Below are 19085 nucleotides of genomic sequence, written 5' to 3'. Positions count from 1 at the left end.
TTTCAGTTCCATGCCAACAAACAAACCAAATAAAATTCAATTTTTGAGAAAAAAAATTAAGAAGACTAAAGAGGATTCAATATGTTTGTTTCCAAAGTATTTACTAGAAAGTATGTGATTTGCTAAGTGTAACGAATGATTGATCATTTACCTCTGACAAAAGTCTTAGTGAAAAACTGTCCAAGAAAAGGAATGGTAGTTTGAGGCAAATTGGCTGAGGTAATAACAAAGAACTCCTTTTCTGAGATAACACATAAATCTATAAAGATGATCTATTAAAATGGCTAAAATGGGAAGAAGAATCATTTGGCCTACGTTTTCCTTGGGACACGGTCAAAATATATAGAATTCTCCTCTGAACAGAAGAAATAACAAACTCTATTAAACCAAAGATTCCAGAAACTTTTAATTTGCTATTTTGCTGACATTTGGGGTATTGAGAAAAGCTTTAGCCAAATGAGCAACTCATCAATTTATCTATAGGCGTTCCAAGGTTTTTTTTTTTTTTTTCCCCCAAGTCCATTAGGGTATGAAGTGATTCATGAAAAACTTCAAAAGAATTGATTAATGCATGTCTAGTTTCTGTAGTTAAAATATTTGAAAGTTCTTTACTCCCCCCAAGTTTTACAGTGATTCACCTAAAAAAATCTCTTTCGTTGGCAGAAACACATGTTACTTACATTTCTACACTCAAGAGAAACACTGTAGAGACCAAAATATTATGTTACTAAGTTAATGATATGCATATCTCATAGAATTTTCTGTAATCGATATCTGTGACCAAGTTGGCAACAGATCAAACAGTTCCCCAGACTGTTTGATCCCTGCTAGGCCCCTCCTCTGACTGCTTCACCCACTGACCATTACACAGTTTATTATATGCGTCACCTTCAGACAATGATTCACTGCCAGTGTATGATTTTACTACAGCTGCTGCATATATATCTGGGGATTTCTATCTTTCTCAATGTCAATCATAATATTTACTTACTCATATGCTAACAAAAGCACTATGTTTCATATATTGCATAATTAGCTATATAGATATTCTTTTAGCTGTATATACAGATATCCTGTGACCTAGGCAAAAACTGTGTACCCCAACTTTGAGAGAAGACAGTACAAGGGGGGTATGACACATGCTCAACATAATACTCTATATTTGCCTGTCACGTCATTGGACAGTTTCAAAGCAGTTTCACTGGCATTTCATCTGATCTTCAGAACTACAAGGTGACCCACCTTCTGATTTTCAAGTCTGTCACATCAGACAGGTTTAGGCTCATTCTGAATGAGCCTAGAAGGTAGAACAAACCAACAGATGAAATCTGTAGGGAGTCACATTTTAACCCCCAATTAAGGAGCATTTTCTGCCTATTAGACCTCTATGGGTACACTAGTTTGTTTTGTAGTTAGTGTGTTTCTTAATGAAAATATCCAATACAGTGTGACAAAAAAGAAGTAAGGTATCCACTGAGTAGCCAGGTGAGATGACCTTTCAAATATCTTCAAATGTTGGAACCCTTGGGTAAGTGCTCTAGGATTGCTTTAGTTTAGGAGAGGTAGCAGCCTGCTGTCCTTCAGATCCTAAAAGGGAATCCATCACCCCTCTCTTCCCTGTCTATATTCTTCAGTGCTACTGGACACATGCCCAGCTAAGACGCAGAACAGTTCAGCCATGGGCTGCAGCTGCTGCGTGGCTAATGGAAAAGGCGGCCAGGAATGCATACTCTGTCTACTCCGTGCCAACAGGCTCGCCTGATCTGAACAAAAATCCAGTCAAGCTGCCTCTTTGGCACTATGTGAGCAACACATCTGGGTGCCTCACAAGATTTCTCACTGAAGTGAGGGGCTGATTTCAAACTATGTAGACCCAACATTAAATGCTCTCTTCCCCAGTGGGCTGTGCCACAAGCCAGTGAAAGTTGGGAAAAGAACCTAAAAAAAAAAAAAAGAGTGGATATACGCATAACTGAGTCACTTTGCTGTACACTTGAAACTAACACAACATTGTAAATCAACTATACTCCAATAAAAATTAGGAAAAAAAAAGTTGGGACCATGAAATCCATGGGATCTTGGAGCAGCAAAGGGTCAGTGATCTTACCCTACATTTCTCAGAATATGTTCCATGGAAACATTGCTTTGTGAAAGGCTCCTTGGGAAGAAAATGATCTGATATTAAAGAAATTAAAGAAATATTGCACATTTGGATCTTTCTAGAAGATTCACAGTGCACATTAATTTATTAAATGTTTTGAGAAGTCCTACTGCAAAGAAGCTTCAGTAAACGCAGATCTGACAAACACAATTTTTCCCTTGCATAATGGTCATTAACATTCCATAGAAAATACACTAGGAGATAACGATATTTTAGTACCAAACCCTTCTTTCTACACATGAAGAAACTTAGGTCCAGAGAAATAAAGTGACTTGTCCCAGGTTGAATAAACTGACAGAGTTATGACTAGACTTGGGTTTCCTAATCTTAGTTTCTTTTTTTCTGAAAGATTTTCATGATCCCATTCTCGACTTTTCTACCTCATTTTATCATGCCTAGGTGTGGTGCTCATCTTTAGACTGATCAGCTCTGGCTACAGGGTAGAGTCTGGGAAAAGCCTTAGGATAAGTGACAGTTTGGCCAGTCTACTGGAGCCAAGAGCGGTCATGCTGTAAAAAACCAACAGCATGTCAGATTGTGGAGAGATATTCTACCAGATTTGGAATTATTCACAACTAAAAAGTTATGGCTGCTCTAACACATGCATTTCCTCATTTGCATACAAAATTCCTAATGAGCCCTTGCTTGACCTAATTCACCTGTTCCACACAGAACCTCAAGTCCATTCAACCCAACTCAAAATAAGACAACTAGAGATTACATCCTGTTAATGTTCCATAAGTGATATGATCATTATAAGTTCAGAAACTCAGGATTCCTTCTCTAGCTGGCTCAGTCAGATTCAAATATGGCTCTTGAGATGCATAAAATATATGGACTTAACATCCTCCCCCAATACAGCCCAGTATACAATGGTGTGTGGGGTGGGAAGGGGAAGAGGGCAGCAGTGAAAACTCCCATTTGAAAAATTAGAGAGAGGAGCACACCATACCTTGTACACTTATAGATGGTGGTAGCAAGATGGACATTGGGTGAGTGACTTACTTCTTTAACGATTAACTAAGCCTCATAAATGGTCAATATGGACCCCAAGATCAGACTCCTGGAAATATTTCCCCTGTGGTTTTCAGGACCATCCATGAAAAAGGCATTGTGGAATCCTCGGGTTGTCCCCTACCTGTTTAATTCTCTTGGTGGTCATTTTGGTGACTGTGAATTGCCTAAGATGCTGAGAAATGCAGTCATCTTCTTTTCAGCCCTAAGAATCTTTTTGATCATACAGTTACCCTAAGAATTTAAGTGGCTGTTGCTCAATATCACTATTGTAGACACTCTTTACTAATTAGCACTATAGGAAATCATATCGTCTAATATGGACTGAACTACAAACTCGAGACACTGTCCAGTTTCCTAATATTTACTTAAAGTTATCAGCCTTGGAGCATAAATAAAACACAGTAGGCTGACTTGGGGCAGCTAGATATTTTTTCCCATATATGAATTTATTTTAGATCAGAGCTATCCTATAAAATGTCCTGCAATGATGGAAATTTCTTATTTTGTGCTATCCAATATGGTAGGCACTAGGCACATATAGCTACTGAGCACTTGATAAGTGGTTAGAACCAATGAGGAACTAAATTTTAAAATTTTATTTAATTTTAATTCATTTAAATTTACATGGCTAATGGCTACCATATTGGACAGCACAGTTCTAGAATGATCCAATGCCAAGGTTAATTCCCAACCAGAACTACATAATATAGCAATTATCAAAAGGTGCTTTGATAGCAAGAGACTATGAAATTAGGGTTCTCTGATTCACCTCCTCTTTTTCTGTGTATTTATATTTTAAACTGTAACCCTGTGTTATCTTTAGCATCAGAAGCAGAGTCTATTAAAAAAACACTATACTAATATTGCAGCTCAGAAAGCCAATGATGATCTGATCTTCAGCACTTTAAGATCTTCCTTAACAAAGTTATATACTTACCCTGTTATTTCCGATTCTATTTTTCAGCAAAGTAACCTTGGACAGGAACTTCTTGCCCTCTTGAAATATGTCTATGGAGGCCATGAGAAATATTCAGTAACTCTGATAATCTAATAATTTCCCACAAAATTCTTAAACTTTCAGCCTCAAAGAGCATACTATCCAATCTCAAGAGAGAAATCAGGTAATCGTTACCAAAAATTAATTGTTTTTCATTCTGATCCTAGAATGGGGAAATACTCACTGCTCCCAGTCCTCACGAGTTAGTTCCATATTTTCTCCAAAGTTCTGTTTTTCTTTAAATATTTGCCAATTTGAGTACTAGTATTCTTTTGGTTCCAAGTGACAGAAATCCATTTAAGGCACACAAAAAATAGGTAACTACGGATATGGGAAGGCCTCATAGAAGGCAAGACAGGAATAGTCAAACATATGTATAAATAGAAACTGTATTCCAGGTATTCAGTGGCACCTAGTGAAATGGATGGCATCTTTTAAACCCCAACCTGAACATAAAGGGATAAATTGCTTTTTTTCTGTGAATAAATCTTCAAGAAGCTTCCTAAACTCTTTTTTTGTTTGTTTGTTTTTGATATAGACTGTCTATATTTTAATTTTTCTTAGTAGCTTCCAAGCAAGATTTTAAAATTTAGTTGTGCTCCATATTTATAGTTTACCAGGATCTCTTGAGGACTGAGTTTCCTCTGTCACACTTTGTTCTCACTGAGAGTCACTTTATCTCATGAATCCCATTCTTTGGATTCTCTGCTGTGACCTCCTCCATCAAATTACTTCTAGCTTCCCTTTGTAAGAAAGGACTTTCTTTTTCTGCCTGCCTTTACACTCCTCCTTTTCTTTTTAGTATTTGTTAGTATTCCCTTCACATGCCCAGAACCAAAAGGACTGAAATAGAAAACAACATGTCAACAGCAGCCCCAAAACACTGAACAGTGGGCACAGCTTGGAAAATGAGGGAGAGAAGTGGGCAACATGAAGGGTGAATGGGCTCCAGTTTTCTGCTACTGGGGACTGTCTGACAAAGACCCACAGCAGAAGTACCAAAACACTTCAGTGAAACTTCATAAAATCTGAGGATAATATGTGGCAATTAGAACAAAAAAGCTGATGGATCTGTTCTTGGACCATTTGCCTTCAGAAGAAATTGGTCATGATGGTGGATGGACATGAAACCAAGTTATCTGAAGAATGATTGAAGATACTGGAAATTTTAGCCTAGCATCAGAAAATTACATAACCTAAGAGTCAAAATATTACATAACCAAAAGTCACTTCATCCAATCTTCTGTAAAATGTTTAAATTTCCTACCAACTATTTGTCTAACCAATGCGTAAAATGAGGATTAGTTTCCTCATTCCTTAAATAAGCAAAGCAGCTTATTTAATAGATATATTTTTAAAGAGCCTTTTACCGAGTTTATAAAAACATACAAAAATTTCACAAATCATAAGTGTACAGCTTGATGAATGTTCAAAATATGAACTTTTTTTTGTTCCTAAGGATCACCTGTCTACTTGATTTATTTTAAAAAATTATTGAGGTATAATTGACATATAATATTATATTAGTTTCAGGTGTACAATATGATTCAATACTTGTATATATTGTGAAATGATCACCACAAAGTCTAGTTAACATCCATCACCTCACATAGTTACAATTTTATTTTCTTCTGATGAGAACTTTTAAGATCTACTCTCCTAGCAACTTTAAAATATGCACTATAGTGTTATTAACTATAGTCACCATGCTGTACATTACATCTCCATGACATTTATTTTATAACTGGAAGTTTGTACTTTTTTTTTTTTTTTGCGGTACGCGGGCCTCTCACCGTCGTGGCCTCTCCCGTTGCGGAGCACAGGCTGCGGACGCGCAGGCTCAGCGGCCATGGCTCACGGGCCCAGCCGCTCCGCGGCATGTGCGATCTTCCCGGACCAGGGCACGAACCCGTATCCCCTGCATCGGCAGGCGGACTCTCAACCACTGCGCCACCAGGGAAGCCCTGTACTTTTTTATTGAAGTAGAGTTGATTTACAATATTGTGCTAGTTTCAGGAGTACAGCACAGTGATTCAGTTATTTCTTCTGATTATATTCCATTACAAGATATTGAATATAATTCCCTGTGCTGTACAGTAAATCCTTGTTGCTTAAGTATATTTTGATCCTCTTCACCCATTTTGCCCACCATCCACTCCCTGACTGCAGCAAACACTAATCTCTTCTCTGTACCTATGACTTCAGTTTTGTTTTGCTCTGTTTTGTTTTAAGAATCCACATATAAGTGAGATCATACACTATTTGTCTTTCTCTCTCTGACTTACTTCACTTAGCATAATGCCCTCAAGTTTCATCCACGTTGTGGCACATGCCAGGATTTCCTTATTTTCAATGGCTGAATAATGTTCCATCATATATACATGATGGATCATAAATCTGGTGGAATATTATATATATACATATATATCATTATATTTCACTGATGAATATAATTCATTATAATGAATATTCCATTATATTTATATATATGATGCATTTTCTTTATTCATTTATCCATTGATGGATGCTTAGGTGGTTTACCTGTCTTGGCTATTGTAAATAATGCTGCAGAAAGATGCAGATATCTTTTTGAATTAGTGTTTTTGTTTCCTTAAGATAAATACGCAGAAGTGGAATTGCTGGATCATATGGTAGTTCTAATTTTTTATTTTTTTGAGGAATCTCCATACTTTTTTCCACAGTGGCTGCACCAATTTACATTCCCATCAAATGTGCACAAGGGTTCCTGTTCTCCACATCCTGGCCAACAGTTGTTTTTTCTTGTCTTTCTAATAACAGCCACTCTAACAGGTGTGAGGTGATATTTCATTGTGGTTTTGATTTTTATTTCCTTGATGATTAGTGATATTGTGCACTTTTTCATGTTTCTGTTGGTAACTTTATACATCTTCTATTGGAAAAAATGTCTATTTAGTTCCTCTTCCCATTTTTAACTCAGATTGCTGGTTTTTCTCTTATTGAGTTGTATGAGTTCCTTATATATTTTGGATATGAACCCTTTATAAGATATATGTTTTGCAAATATTTTCTCCCATCCCACAGGCTGCCTTTTCATTTTATTGATGGTATCATTTGCTCTGCAGAGGCTTTTTAGTTTGATGTAGTACCAATTGTTTATTTTTGTTTTTGTTGCCTTTGCTTTTGGTGTCAAATTAAAAAAAAAAATCATCATTAACACAGCTGTCAAGGAGCTTACTGCCTAAATAGGAATTTAGTGGCTTCAAGTCTTATGTCCAAGCCCTTAATCTATTTTGAGTTGATTTTTGTGTATAGTGTAAATTAATGGTCCAGTTTCATTCTTTTGCGTGTGGCTGTTCAGTTTTCCCAGCACCCTTTATTGAAGATTCTGTCCTTTCCCTGTTGTGTATTCTTGCCTCCTTTGTCATAAATTAATTGCCATATATGCATGGGTTGAGTTTGGGGCTCTTTATTCTAATCCATTGACCTATGTGTCTGCTTTTATGCCAAAAAACATAAACAAAATTGGCTTGGTTACTCTAGCTTTGTAGTAGAGTTTGAAATCAGAGAGCATGATGCTACCAGCTTTGTTCTTTCTCAAGACTGCTTTGGCTATTTGGGGTCTTTTGTGGTTCCATACAAATTTTAGGATTATTTCTCAATTTCTGTGAAAAACGCCATTGATATTTTGAAAGGGATTGCATTGAACCTGTAGATTGCTTTCGGTGGTATGGACCATTTTATCAATATTAATTCTTCTAATTCATGAACATGAAATATTTTTCCACTTATTTGTCTCTTCAATTTCTTTCATCAATGTCTTATAGTCTTTAGTGTACAGGCCTTTCACCTCCGTGGCTAAATTTATCCCTAAGTATTTCATTCTTTTTGATGCAGTTGTAATGAACTCTCCATTTTAATTACCAAGAAATAGATCATTAATAGCATCCAAGAAACTCCCTTCGGTTTCTTTCCCCTTCAATTCATTCCTGGAGATAACCACTATCCACTATCTGCCAACATCAGCTAGTTTTGCCTGGTTTTGAATTTTATATAAAATGAAGTCGTACAGTATGTACTCTATTGTGCCTGGCTTCTTTTATCCTCATATAGTTTTTGTGGGAGTAAATATTGCTACAAATGTTTTGGAATATTGTTTGGTATTATCTAGTAAAAATAAACATAAACTCACCCTATGACCCAGAAATTGTACTCCTTCCTAAGCATATACCAAATCTAAATGTGTACATATGTGCACTAAAAGGCATGCTAAGAATATCCATAACAGTCCTATTTATAATAGCCTTAAGTTGAAAATATCAAACGTCCATTTACAGTAGAATGGATACATAAATTATAATATATTCTCACAGTTGAATAAGAATGAATGAACTATTGTTTCACACAACAATAAGGATGGATGAATCTCATAGTCATTTGATATTTTGACAGCTTTGATTCTTGAATGATTTTTCATATTTGAGTGGATGTCTGACCCTAGCTCTTTGACCAAATTTAATTAAAGAACAAATACAATCTTGATTCCATGCTTCAGATAAGATTGTCATGTACTATTTATACTTAGATTGATCTAGAGCACGTTTAATATCTTAATGGGTAAAAGGAGATTTATAATGTACCCACTGACAAAGTCTAGGATGAGTTGAAACACCACGTGACATAAGAACTATTTAAAGGGACTGGTAAGAAGTTACACAAGACCATAACTCTGTGGCTCTTCTTCATCTACTAGGCTCTTTCCCACGCCAATGCCAAGTAACATTTAAAGGAGACAGACAGGAATAAAGACACAGACGTAGAGAATGGACTTGAGGATATGGGAAGGGGGAAGGGTAAGTTGTGAGAGAGTGGCATGGACATATATACACTACCAAATGTAAAATAGATAGCTAGTGGGAAGCAGCCGCATAGCACAGGGAGATCAGTCCCGTGCTTTGTGACCACCTAGAGGGGTGGGATAGGGACGGAGGGAGGGAGACGCAAGAGGGAAGAGATATGGGAACATATGTATATGTGTAACCGATTCACTTTGTTCTAAAGCAGAAACTAACACACCATTGTAAAGCAATTATACTCCAATATAGATGTTAAAAAAATAAAGGAGACACAATGGCTTATAACAGAAAGGGAGATAAATATTATTCTGTCCATTTAAAGATATTATTTTGTTCAGATAATCTCCCTGTTATCCAACTGGCCTTAGGTAACTGATACAAATATTGTTTCTCAATTCCTCATGTATTATATCTCTGTCTCTACTTCCAAGATCTGGTTATACTCTACTAATCATTCAGATTGTCCAATGAGGCACTGCTTCTTCAGAATAGCCTTTTTGTTTTGTTTTTGCTTACCTGACATTTTACACAGGAAGCTGCTGGAAGAAGCATCCAGAACGTCCCTGACTCTGATCTTTTAAGGCATAATTTACTTCATTTGGGGGAGACGAGGAATTTCTCTCCTACCCTCAGTTTTCACCTAACTTCTCATAAGCTCTCCTTCAAACTTATCAACCTTAAGGGAAAAAAATCTCTCTCATAAAAAAAAAAAAAAAGAAAAGAAAAGGAAAAAAAGAAGAAAAGACAATTTCAAATTAACCTGGGAAAAGATCAATATGACACCTAACATCTTACATCTGTTTGTAAAATGCTAATGTCATGAATAACTTTCCACCATACAAGTTGAACTATAATTCCATCATAATAACCAAGTCTCCCTGACATGATATAATTATGTTTAGACTTAAACTGGATTTATTATATTAGCATTTATTCATTAATTTAATCAATATTTACTGAGCATCTATCATGTGTCAGACACTGTTCTAGACACTGGAGATGCAGCACTGAATAAAATGGACAAGAAAAGTTAAATATTCATATATCTAAGAAAAAAACTAGATATTAATATATCTGAGAAAAATGGTTAGAAATGAAGGAAAAGGGGGTTAAGGTTCAAAAACAGGATGGAATCTGCAGGACCCTGGGCAAGATAAATCAGGTTAACACGCTATTAGATTAAATATTTTCTACCTTCTATCTTGACAAAATACACCTTCATAAGGACCTCCAGGGTAGGTTTGAATTTATAATTCTGGTACCCCTAGGACTCCAAGCTGCAACTTGGCAGGGCAGGGACATCTAGCTTCTCCTCCCCAGTCCTGAACCTATGACAGGACCACCACCCCGACCCCTTCTATTTCCAAATTTGCTCCAATTGCACCAAAAGAGGCCTCATGCACACCGGTGTGCGTGTCTCAGTCCACACTCTCTAAGCTCTGTTCACCCCTTGACTTCTTTGGGATCTAGTGCTGTGTGTAGCAGTGGCAGAGACCACCCTCAGGAGGACAGACCTAGGCAAGAGGCCCTTGCGAGACCTGGAAGTAGGCTCAGGGACAATTAGGCAGGGAAGTTGGGAGTTTTTAATACCTGGAGCGCTGTCTCGAACGTTGGGTGGGCATGAACTCCAGATGGCCTCACAGACTCCAAGCCCAATGAATATGGATAAGAAGTTCAGAATGGGGCCTTTTAAATTGAGGGCTCAGGGCAAAAGTCAGTCCTCCTCCTTCCCAAGTTAAAGTGTGCTACTGACTGCTAGTACTTTTCCAATCTCTACCCAAATGAAGACAAGTTATTTGGCCCATAGATTCGATTCCATGTTCTGATCCTATGGAGATATATCTCTCTCTACATATCTATTATCTATATCTAGATCATCTATATCTATGTCTATATCTACATCTATATCTATCTATCCACATGTGAATGTATGTGTATATATAATATATACTTATGTGTATAATACATATGAATGTGTGTATCTATATCTATCTATGTATATGTGTTTATCTGTCTGTCTATTCATTCCTCCATCCAACTATATATGTAACACTGTGGAAACAGATATATCTAATATTACTAGTTGGAAGGTATCAGCCCCTTGAATCATACAGCTAATTTGCTATTTTCTGATCCCATGTTAATTAAGCACAATTCTGATAACAAATTTGGCTTTATATGTGTTTTGACTTCAGGGACAGAATGTGCCATCGTGTCACAGCATATATCTTGGTCCTTGGGTCCATGTGATAGTCACATTACTTGCTATATTTAACAATTGGTAATATTTTAAAGCTTGTCTTGGAAGTTGTGTGAGCATTTGTCCATATCTCCTGAGTCCACTAAACTATGAAATATTAGCAAGATAACTTTTCTGATATTAAAAGTTTGAGGACCGGTTGCCTAGCAAAGGAGAATTCACTACCGGAAATGCTGGCCTAAGAGACCACTCAGCGGACAGCCAGCTGATCTTCCCCAGCAACATGACGAATGGAGCCTGAGCCAACCAAAACTTCCACAGTCTTTCTCTGTCTGACTTACTTCACTCACTATGACAATCTCTAGGTCCATCCATGTTGTTGCAAATAGCATTATTTCCGTTCTTTTTATCACTGAGTAATATTCCATGGTATATATGTACCACATCTTCTTTATCCATTCCTCTGTTGATGGACATTTAGGTTGCTTCCATGTCCTGGCTATTGTAAATAGTGCTGCAATGAACATTGGGATGCATGTATCTTTTCGAATTATAGTTTTCTCCAGATATATGCCCAGGAGCGGGATTGCTGGATCATACGGTAGCTCTATTTTTAGTTTTTTAGGGAACTCCACTCAATACTCTGTAATGGCCTATATAGGAAAAAAGTCTAAAAAAGAGTGGATATATGTATATGTATAACTGATTCACTTTGCTGTACACCTGAAACCAACACAACATTGTAAATCAACTATACTCTAATAAAAATTAAAACAAAAAACTTCCACAGTGAGTAGAGGGCCCACGCTTATGTAGTGCATAACTCACAGAGCCCTGAGTACTCTACTCACCTTGTCAGCTGCCAGATGTGTAGGTGGGCTTCCTGTGGTAGGAATAAGATGGGCGGGTCCCCTGCAAACAGACCCGCAGTAGGTGCAGGAAGAGAGTAGAGAGTGAGTTGCTCATGTCTTAGATTCCCTCCCCTCCTCAATCACCTAATTTTGTCATAACTAGATTCTTTTCCTTATTTCCTTCCAGTTGGTGGGACTGCCTTTACGGGCGTACATCTATGTCACAGAAACATGATATAAGCATCGTTCTCAATCAATCTAGGATCTAAGCATGAAACCACCCTGAACACTGAAATTACGCAGTTACCTAGTGTTCAGTAGTCAAAAAAGATGTACTCTTTTTTTTTTTTTTTGCGGTACGCAGGCCTCTCACTGCTGTGGTCTCTCCCGTTGCAGAGCACAGGCTCGGGACGCGCAGGCTCAGCGGCCATGGCTCACGGGCCCAGCCGCTCCGCGGCATGTGGGATCTTCCCAGACCGGGCCACGAACCCGTGTCCCCTGCATCGGCAGGCGGACTCTCAACCACTGTGCCACCAGGGAAGCCCAGATGTACTCCTTTTAAAGAAAAATTATTAAAAAGTGACCTGAGGTAGTAAAGTTCAAATGCTCTGAACACCAAATTTTATGGAGCATGCAACAGCGAATCGGACAGGTAGATATTTGTTGGAATTTGATCTTTGAAATGGTGACTGGCTCCCTAGTTGCAGGTTGTTTGTTCTAGTCACCTTAAGAACAGGACATGTCAACCAACAACACAGGGAGAGATCTATGACTATTTGAGCTACACACAGTATTCACACAATGTACACAGAACATAGAACCCTCCCTCCCTCTCTTCCTTTCATCCTTTTCTCCTCCTCTCTCCTTTCTGTGACTATTTATTGAGAGTTTACTATGAGACAGGCACTTAAGCGGGATACAGAAGTGAAACAATATGTCTCAGGTGATTGTTGGAGCTTAAAATCAAAGACAGCAAGTGCGAATTTGTCAAGGGAAAAGTCTTGTGGGAATAAACCTTGCAGACCAGCCTGGGTAGCAAGGTGGAGTTAGCTTATCGGAATGGGAGGAAGAGGAAAATGTCTTACCCTCTGTTCAATGCTAATTCACCACAGCTACCCACACACAGCAATTATTATGGAACAATCCACTGAAAACATAAAACAACACATCATAAATGTCTACATTTTTGTGCCATGAGAATACTATATAACTTTGTGACATCTTGTTTGCTAGAATATTTGAGTGAGTTACAAATGTACCAGCACATTGTCCTATGTTAACAAAGCTTCTAAGAATACACATGTTTATACATTGCTCAAGGGCAGGGATATTTTACCATGAACTCCTCCTTCACCTCATTTAGCCCAGTAACTGCCCAATATATGCTGAGAACATGCAAGTCAAATGATACCCCAGTGCTGTCAACTAAATTGAGAAAGAATTTCAAATGAAACTGATCTCTTCTACCCTGAATGTTCTAAGTATACGTGAAATTTAGAGCTTAGGTATGTTTCTCATTTCCAGGCACCAGGATTCCAAAGAGTTTTTCTAGAACATTAGGGATACATTATCAAGTTGACCAAAATAAGAAGCACTTCTTTTTCATATAGGATAATACGTATCTGCAGTTTTAATCTCAAGTACACAGTCAATAAAATCATATGCTAATTACATTTTAAGAAGAATAATTCTGTGGAACAGATCAGAAGGTTTCCACCTTTGTTCTTGTGGCATATTTCATGGTAGAAGTGTTTTATCCTAGACCTTGACCCTGCCCACGTTACTCTCCTTAGCATCCCCATTTCTGGGAAAATCCAGCCAGCTCTACTTGTGTGGCATGGGAGAGACGAACATTCTTCAGTAGAATGAGTTATGCAACTGAACGGATCAGTGATAACTGCGGTTTAAACTAAATTGAAGAGTAGCCAAAAATTAAACTGACCAAACTTCAGTTCCATCTTGGCCTTATTTGAACTTATTTAATTTGTTTATGACTGTTTAACTTTCTGCCTCATAGATTGAAAATTAAAATTTTCTATAGTAGCACAGGGAACTATATTCAATATCCTGTGATAAACCATAATGGAAAAGAATATGAAAAAGAATGTATATATCTATGAGTCACTTTACTGTACAGAAGAAATTAACACAACGTTGTAAATCAACTACACTTCAATAAAATTTTTTAAAGTTTTCTATACTAATAATCAGGGAAGACCCATAAAAACAAAACACTCTCCTAGATGAATTCAATGAATTATTATTTACTAACAATGACTATTCCTTCCTAACTAGATTTTGATGCAAATTTGTCATTTAAGGTCTAAAAGGTGCTTTAGGGTTTATATAAACATCGTATGTTATCATGGGGGCAAAAATTTGCAAAATTATACTCCAGTTCATTAGAGCAACAGAATACAAACACAAAATACATCTGGAAAAGAAGATAAAAAAGAAAGCATGGGTGGTCACTTTCCTAACCTATACTCTCCTCAATAAATCAGAGTTTGCTTCTATACAAAAATAATATATCATCTCTCACATCTTGAAAGCTGCTAGAATCATTTCATGGAAAAGTGATCTAATGCCTAAACCATCTCAATCAGTCCTAGAGCTTCCTAAAATTCCCAATGAATGACACCTGTTTACAAAACTTTTATTTGCTCCCTTGAACAATGTGAGCTACTTCTCAGCTTCCTACCCAATCTTTGCTGTAGCCTGTAGATGACCACAGTCTTCAATTGTTTTTCCAGAACATTCTATGATCTCTCCCTTTTTTGTTTCTTTTGAATCTGATTTCTGCTATTATCTTTTAGATCTTTGGTTGAAATTCTTGAAAAATCCTCCTGGAAAGCTGTTTGTTCTTTTCACTCTCTTATTTGTGCCTTGGAGAGCAATACAAATAAGAGACAAAGAGCGAAAACAGAACCATTTTGAGTTGTGTGGCCACAATCAAAATCTCATTTGTGATACATAATCATGTAATATTTTATTTTACCTTGTCAAAGATGGAACACTTTCAAAACATCTTCACTGTCTGGCTTCATTTACTAGTGGTCATAATAGTGGAGTGGGGTGGAATGGAAAAGAGGGTGAGAAAATTGAAGTTCTTGTCCCCCTTCAAAAAAGCGAATTGTTTTGGAAACAGCAACTGAATTCATAGTCAAGATATGTACATCTAATGGACCTGAGAAATAATCTTCATTTTTCAGAACAGAGAGAGAACTGATAGCAACTCATAAGAAACAACTGCCTGCCTCTCTCCAGACACATCCAATCCTTCCTAGATACGTCCCACTTGGTGAATTGCATTTGCAGTATTGGGAAAATGCTGATGTAATATGTACTTCAGAGCGTTTTCTTATGTGTCAAACAGTGCTGGAGAATTCACATGATTTTATGCACCTGTGTTGTTTGGTCATTTTGTGTGTGTGTGTGTGTGTGTGTGTGTGTGTCCTTTGAGTGGAATCAAATGGCTGCCTTGATCCAATTTGTATGCAGAAACCATGGGGAAAACAGTTCTTCCTAGCGGAATATACTGCATTTGAAAAACTGCACAAATAAAAACAATGTAAAATTTCTGGTAGGCTCACTGAGTGTGTGTTTGTGTTCCCGGACACCCCATGAGCTTTTGTACACATAGATATGAATTAACTGCCCACTTCAGAATTAGTAACTGCTGGCTCTTTTGTATAGAGGACACGGTATCTTCCACTTGGAATACACATGGAAAATGTTCTTAAATTACTTTCTGTTTTTATCATTAAATGTGGGAATATACCTAAAAACCACAGCAAAATTATTCTTCATGTGTGGTCTGAATCATTTATCCATTTTTCCTATAGGAGTAAGGAAATTCTATATTTAGCCCTTTGTGGTAGAAGGTAATAAATGACTCTGAGATCTGAAAATTACTACAAGGTTTATTCTATTAATAAACTAATAATCTTGGTATTTAAGTTTTGCATGCTTAGGAACTTTTAATTAGCAATTTGGTCTTTGTACATTAAAAAAAACTAGATGAAAATTAACATATTATTCTATAGTTCACTATTAATGAAATTGTACTAGAAGGTTCAAGATTTTTCTTTTTATTGGCAAGAAAATGAAATCCTTCCTCTGACAAAATTTAGTTTTATTTTTTAGAAAAAAAAATAAGCATAAAGCATGGGAATAATGGAGGAAACTTACAAAGGAAACTCAAGAGATTATAAATAAATATTGAGTGAAAGATACTTACTGGATATTCCATTCACACAAACTGTCACACCGAGATTTAGCAAAAACTGTACGGCTACTCAGGATTGAATATTGGTCCCTCCTGACCTGGCTTCCTCACTAACTCTTAGCCTCCTCCCTGGGCTCTCATCATAAATGCCTGATGATCCAGTCGTATCAAACTAAAGGAGCCTTTCTGTCCAACAACAGAGGCTCCTCTTGTCCTTAAGTCCAGAGAGAATAAGATGGCTTTAAGCTCTTCCGTATGAAATATTAACACTTGAAAGCTTTTAAACCTACTATACTTCTTTCCTCCATGCTGACATAATGTCCACTGTGTAACTTTCTCTAAAATAGACCTTTTGTCTATTTTCGAAAACACTAGGTAGATTATTTCCCCTCTGATGAATTCTCCAAAGCTATAAAACTTCTCACATTCATTTTGCCCCTATAGAGCCACAGTTTGTAGTCCAAAGGGGCACCTGAAGCAGGTAGTAGCCCCAGGGTATTGGATGCTGGACAAGCTGACCAGTGGGCTTGCTCTCTGTCCATCCACCAGTCCCCCCAGGTGAGAGAATGTCTCCCTCTCAAAATTTTCTTAAGGAACAGACTTAAGTATGCCCTGACAGGAGATAAAGTAACTAAATTCTGCATGCAGTAGTTCATTATGATTGATGGGCCAAGTCTGCTAGGCTTCACCACCATGGTATTGTCTTTTCCATTTATCTGCTCAAAAGCAGACCCTCCTCTGGAGTGTGGGGGAGAGTAGGGAACAGAAGTAAGTTAAGTGAGCAAATAGTTTGCTGGGAAAGTCTGGGAATACCCATATGTGAATCGCATCGTACTAACTATAAACTAAGTATAGACTCTTTTACATTTATACATTTTTATCATAATAAAGCCAAATTAAACTTTAAAAGTCTATTTTAAACACTAAAATGCAATAAAAATTCAAATTTACGACATTAATTTAATGTGAACATTAAAACTGTTCTGTTGAATCTAAGTTGGCATATCACATCTGTTACCTTAGCACACGATGGCTTTGTCTTTGGGTTTGGCGACTGGTGGTACTGACCTGAGAAGAACTGATGTGATCACCAACAGAGAGATATCCTGGCCCTTTGGATGTGGTTGATGTGAAAAACGTCAATGGTGACAGCTCTGCTAATCTGGATTTCCAACATTTTTGTTCTTGGCAAACACAACAAACCATGGATTTCTCTTAACCAAGGGAAAGGTGTCCACTTCACCATTGCTGTAGAGAGAAAGAGAATGGTGGCCAAACAGAGCAGTGGTTGAAATGATCTTTAAGTGATAGGGATGGAGAGCTCTTTGTGGCTAAGTAGAGATAATACAGCACAGAAAATAAAACAAAAACAAAACTTGAGAGATGTGGTATCTTGTCAATTGTGTGGATTCAAACTCACTCTCCTTGAATTTATGTAACTTTTGTGATGAAAGTTTCCACCACAGCACTATCAACAAAGACTTCAAATTCTCAAACAAACTCCAAGCCTTTTCTTCAATTAATATTAGATCTGTGACTTTGATGCTAATCTTCTAGCCAGATACTTAAAACCTGACTTTCAGCCACAATCTTTGTCTGTCTTTGGCAGAAAAAAATTGTTGATTTCTTTTTTTTTTTTTTTTTGCGGTATGCGGGCCTCTCATTGTTGTGGCCTCTCCCGTTGCGGAGCACAGGCTCCAGACGCGCAGGCTCAGCAGCCATGGCTCACGAGCCCAGCCGCTCCACAGCATGTGGGATCTTCCCAGACCAGGCCACGAACCCGTGTCCCCTGCATCAGCAGGCGGACTCTCAACCACTGTGCCACCAGGGAAGCCCTGTTGATTTTTTAAGTCCAGTCCTTTTTCCAGGCTAAGTTATTCTTTGTTGCTCAGAATCATTCCTTCCGTAAAATGATTCTTTCCGTATTCCACGTATATTCCTGATTTTTCATCATTTTGTAATAGGGAAGAACCTTTGTATTTTATTACAAGTTGATCACTAAAGTGATGCTGCCTATAAGCTTAAATTATACATAATGACCCATCTCTGGGAACCCTTCCTTGCAGGTAATGAGTGTTAAACTAAAATACCTTTGTTTAGCTCACAGGAAACATCCTGACCAGGCCCACCTGTGAATGACTGCAGGAAGGAAAAAATTAACGCATCCCCTCTGGAGGCTGACCGGAACCAGAAAATGTTTGACTTTACTTCCTCCCTTTTTAATATAAAAGAAGGCTGAATTCTAATACAGGGATGTTCTTTGGGACACTAGTCCACCATCTTCTTGGTCTGTTGGCTTTTCAAATAAAGTTTCTATTCCTTGTCCCAACAACTTGTCTCAATTTATTGGCTTGTCGTGCAGCGAGCAGTGTGAGCTTGGACTTGGTAGTCATTTCATGTATTTGTAATCACATCTAATTTCATTTCTGTTGTAATTAGGTACTTTTTACTGTTTTATACTTATTACCTATTCCTATATTAATATTTCTTAATATATTACATGTACTTATTACTATAGCATTTTTAGTTTTTTTACCATATATCAAAACTGGGAGGGAGAAAAACAAAGTATGGATTTTTGATCACTGTCATTATACTTACTTAACCTCTCCTTTTCTTCATCCTTTTCTACATCTTATACCAAAATGTCTATCTCCTTCTAAATCTCACCTCCTTTAGAAACCTTTAAAGACCTTGTTGATATAAGAGCATCCACTGGCCACAGGAATTGGCACCCCAGAGCTATTTTCCCCCTAGTTTTTTCCTCAGCTATGCACTGCCCTTGCCTACCACACC

The 19085-nt window shown here is 37.4% G+C and overlaps 1 long non-coding RNA gene across 2 annotated transcripts in view; it reads right to left on the bottom strand.

Moving 5' to 3' along the window:
• Positions 1-19085, bottom strand: part of LOC137220110 (uncharacterized) — a 350093-nt gene that overhangs the window by 20110 nt on the left and 310898 nt on the right. For both annotated transcript variants that reach the window (XR_010941473.1, XR_010941474.1), the window contains 4 exons: positions 17358-17537; positions 13147-13208; positions 12062-12122; positions 4116-4186 (listed from right to left, as the gene is read on the bottom strand). This is a non-coding gene — a long non-coding RNA (uncharacterized lncRNA). The remainder of the gene's footprint in view (positions 1-4115; positions 4187-12061; positions 12123-13146; positions 13209-17357; positions 17538-19085) is intronic.

Source organism: Pseudorca crassidens, chromosome 2 (genome assembly GCF_039906515.1).
Source record: "Pseudorca crassidens isolate mPseCra1 chromosome 2, mPseCra1.hap1, whole genome shotgun sequence".
NCBI lineage: Eukaryota > Metazoa > Chordata > Mammalia > Artiodactyla > Delphinidae > Pseudorca > Pseudorca crassidens.
The sequence above is the reverse complement of the archived record's forward strand: the minus strand, read 5'-3'. Positions and strand labels throughout refer to the sequence as shown.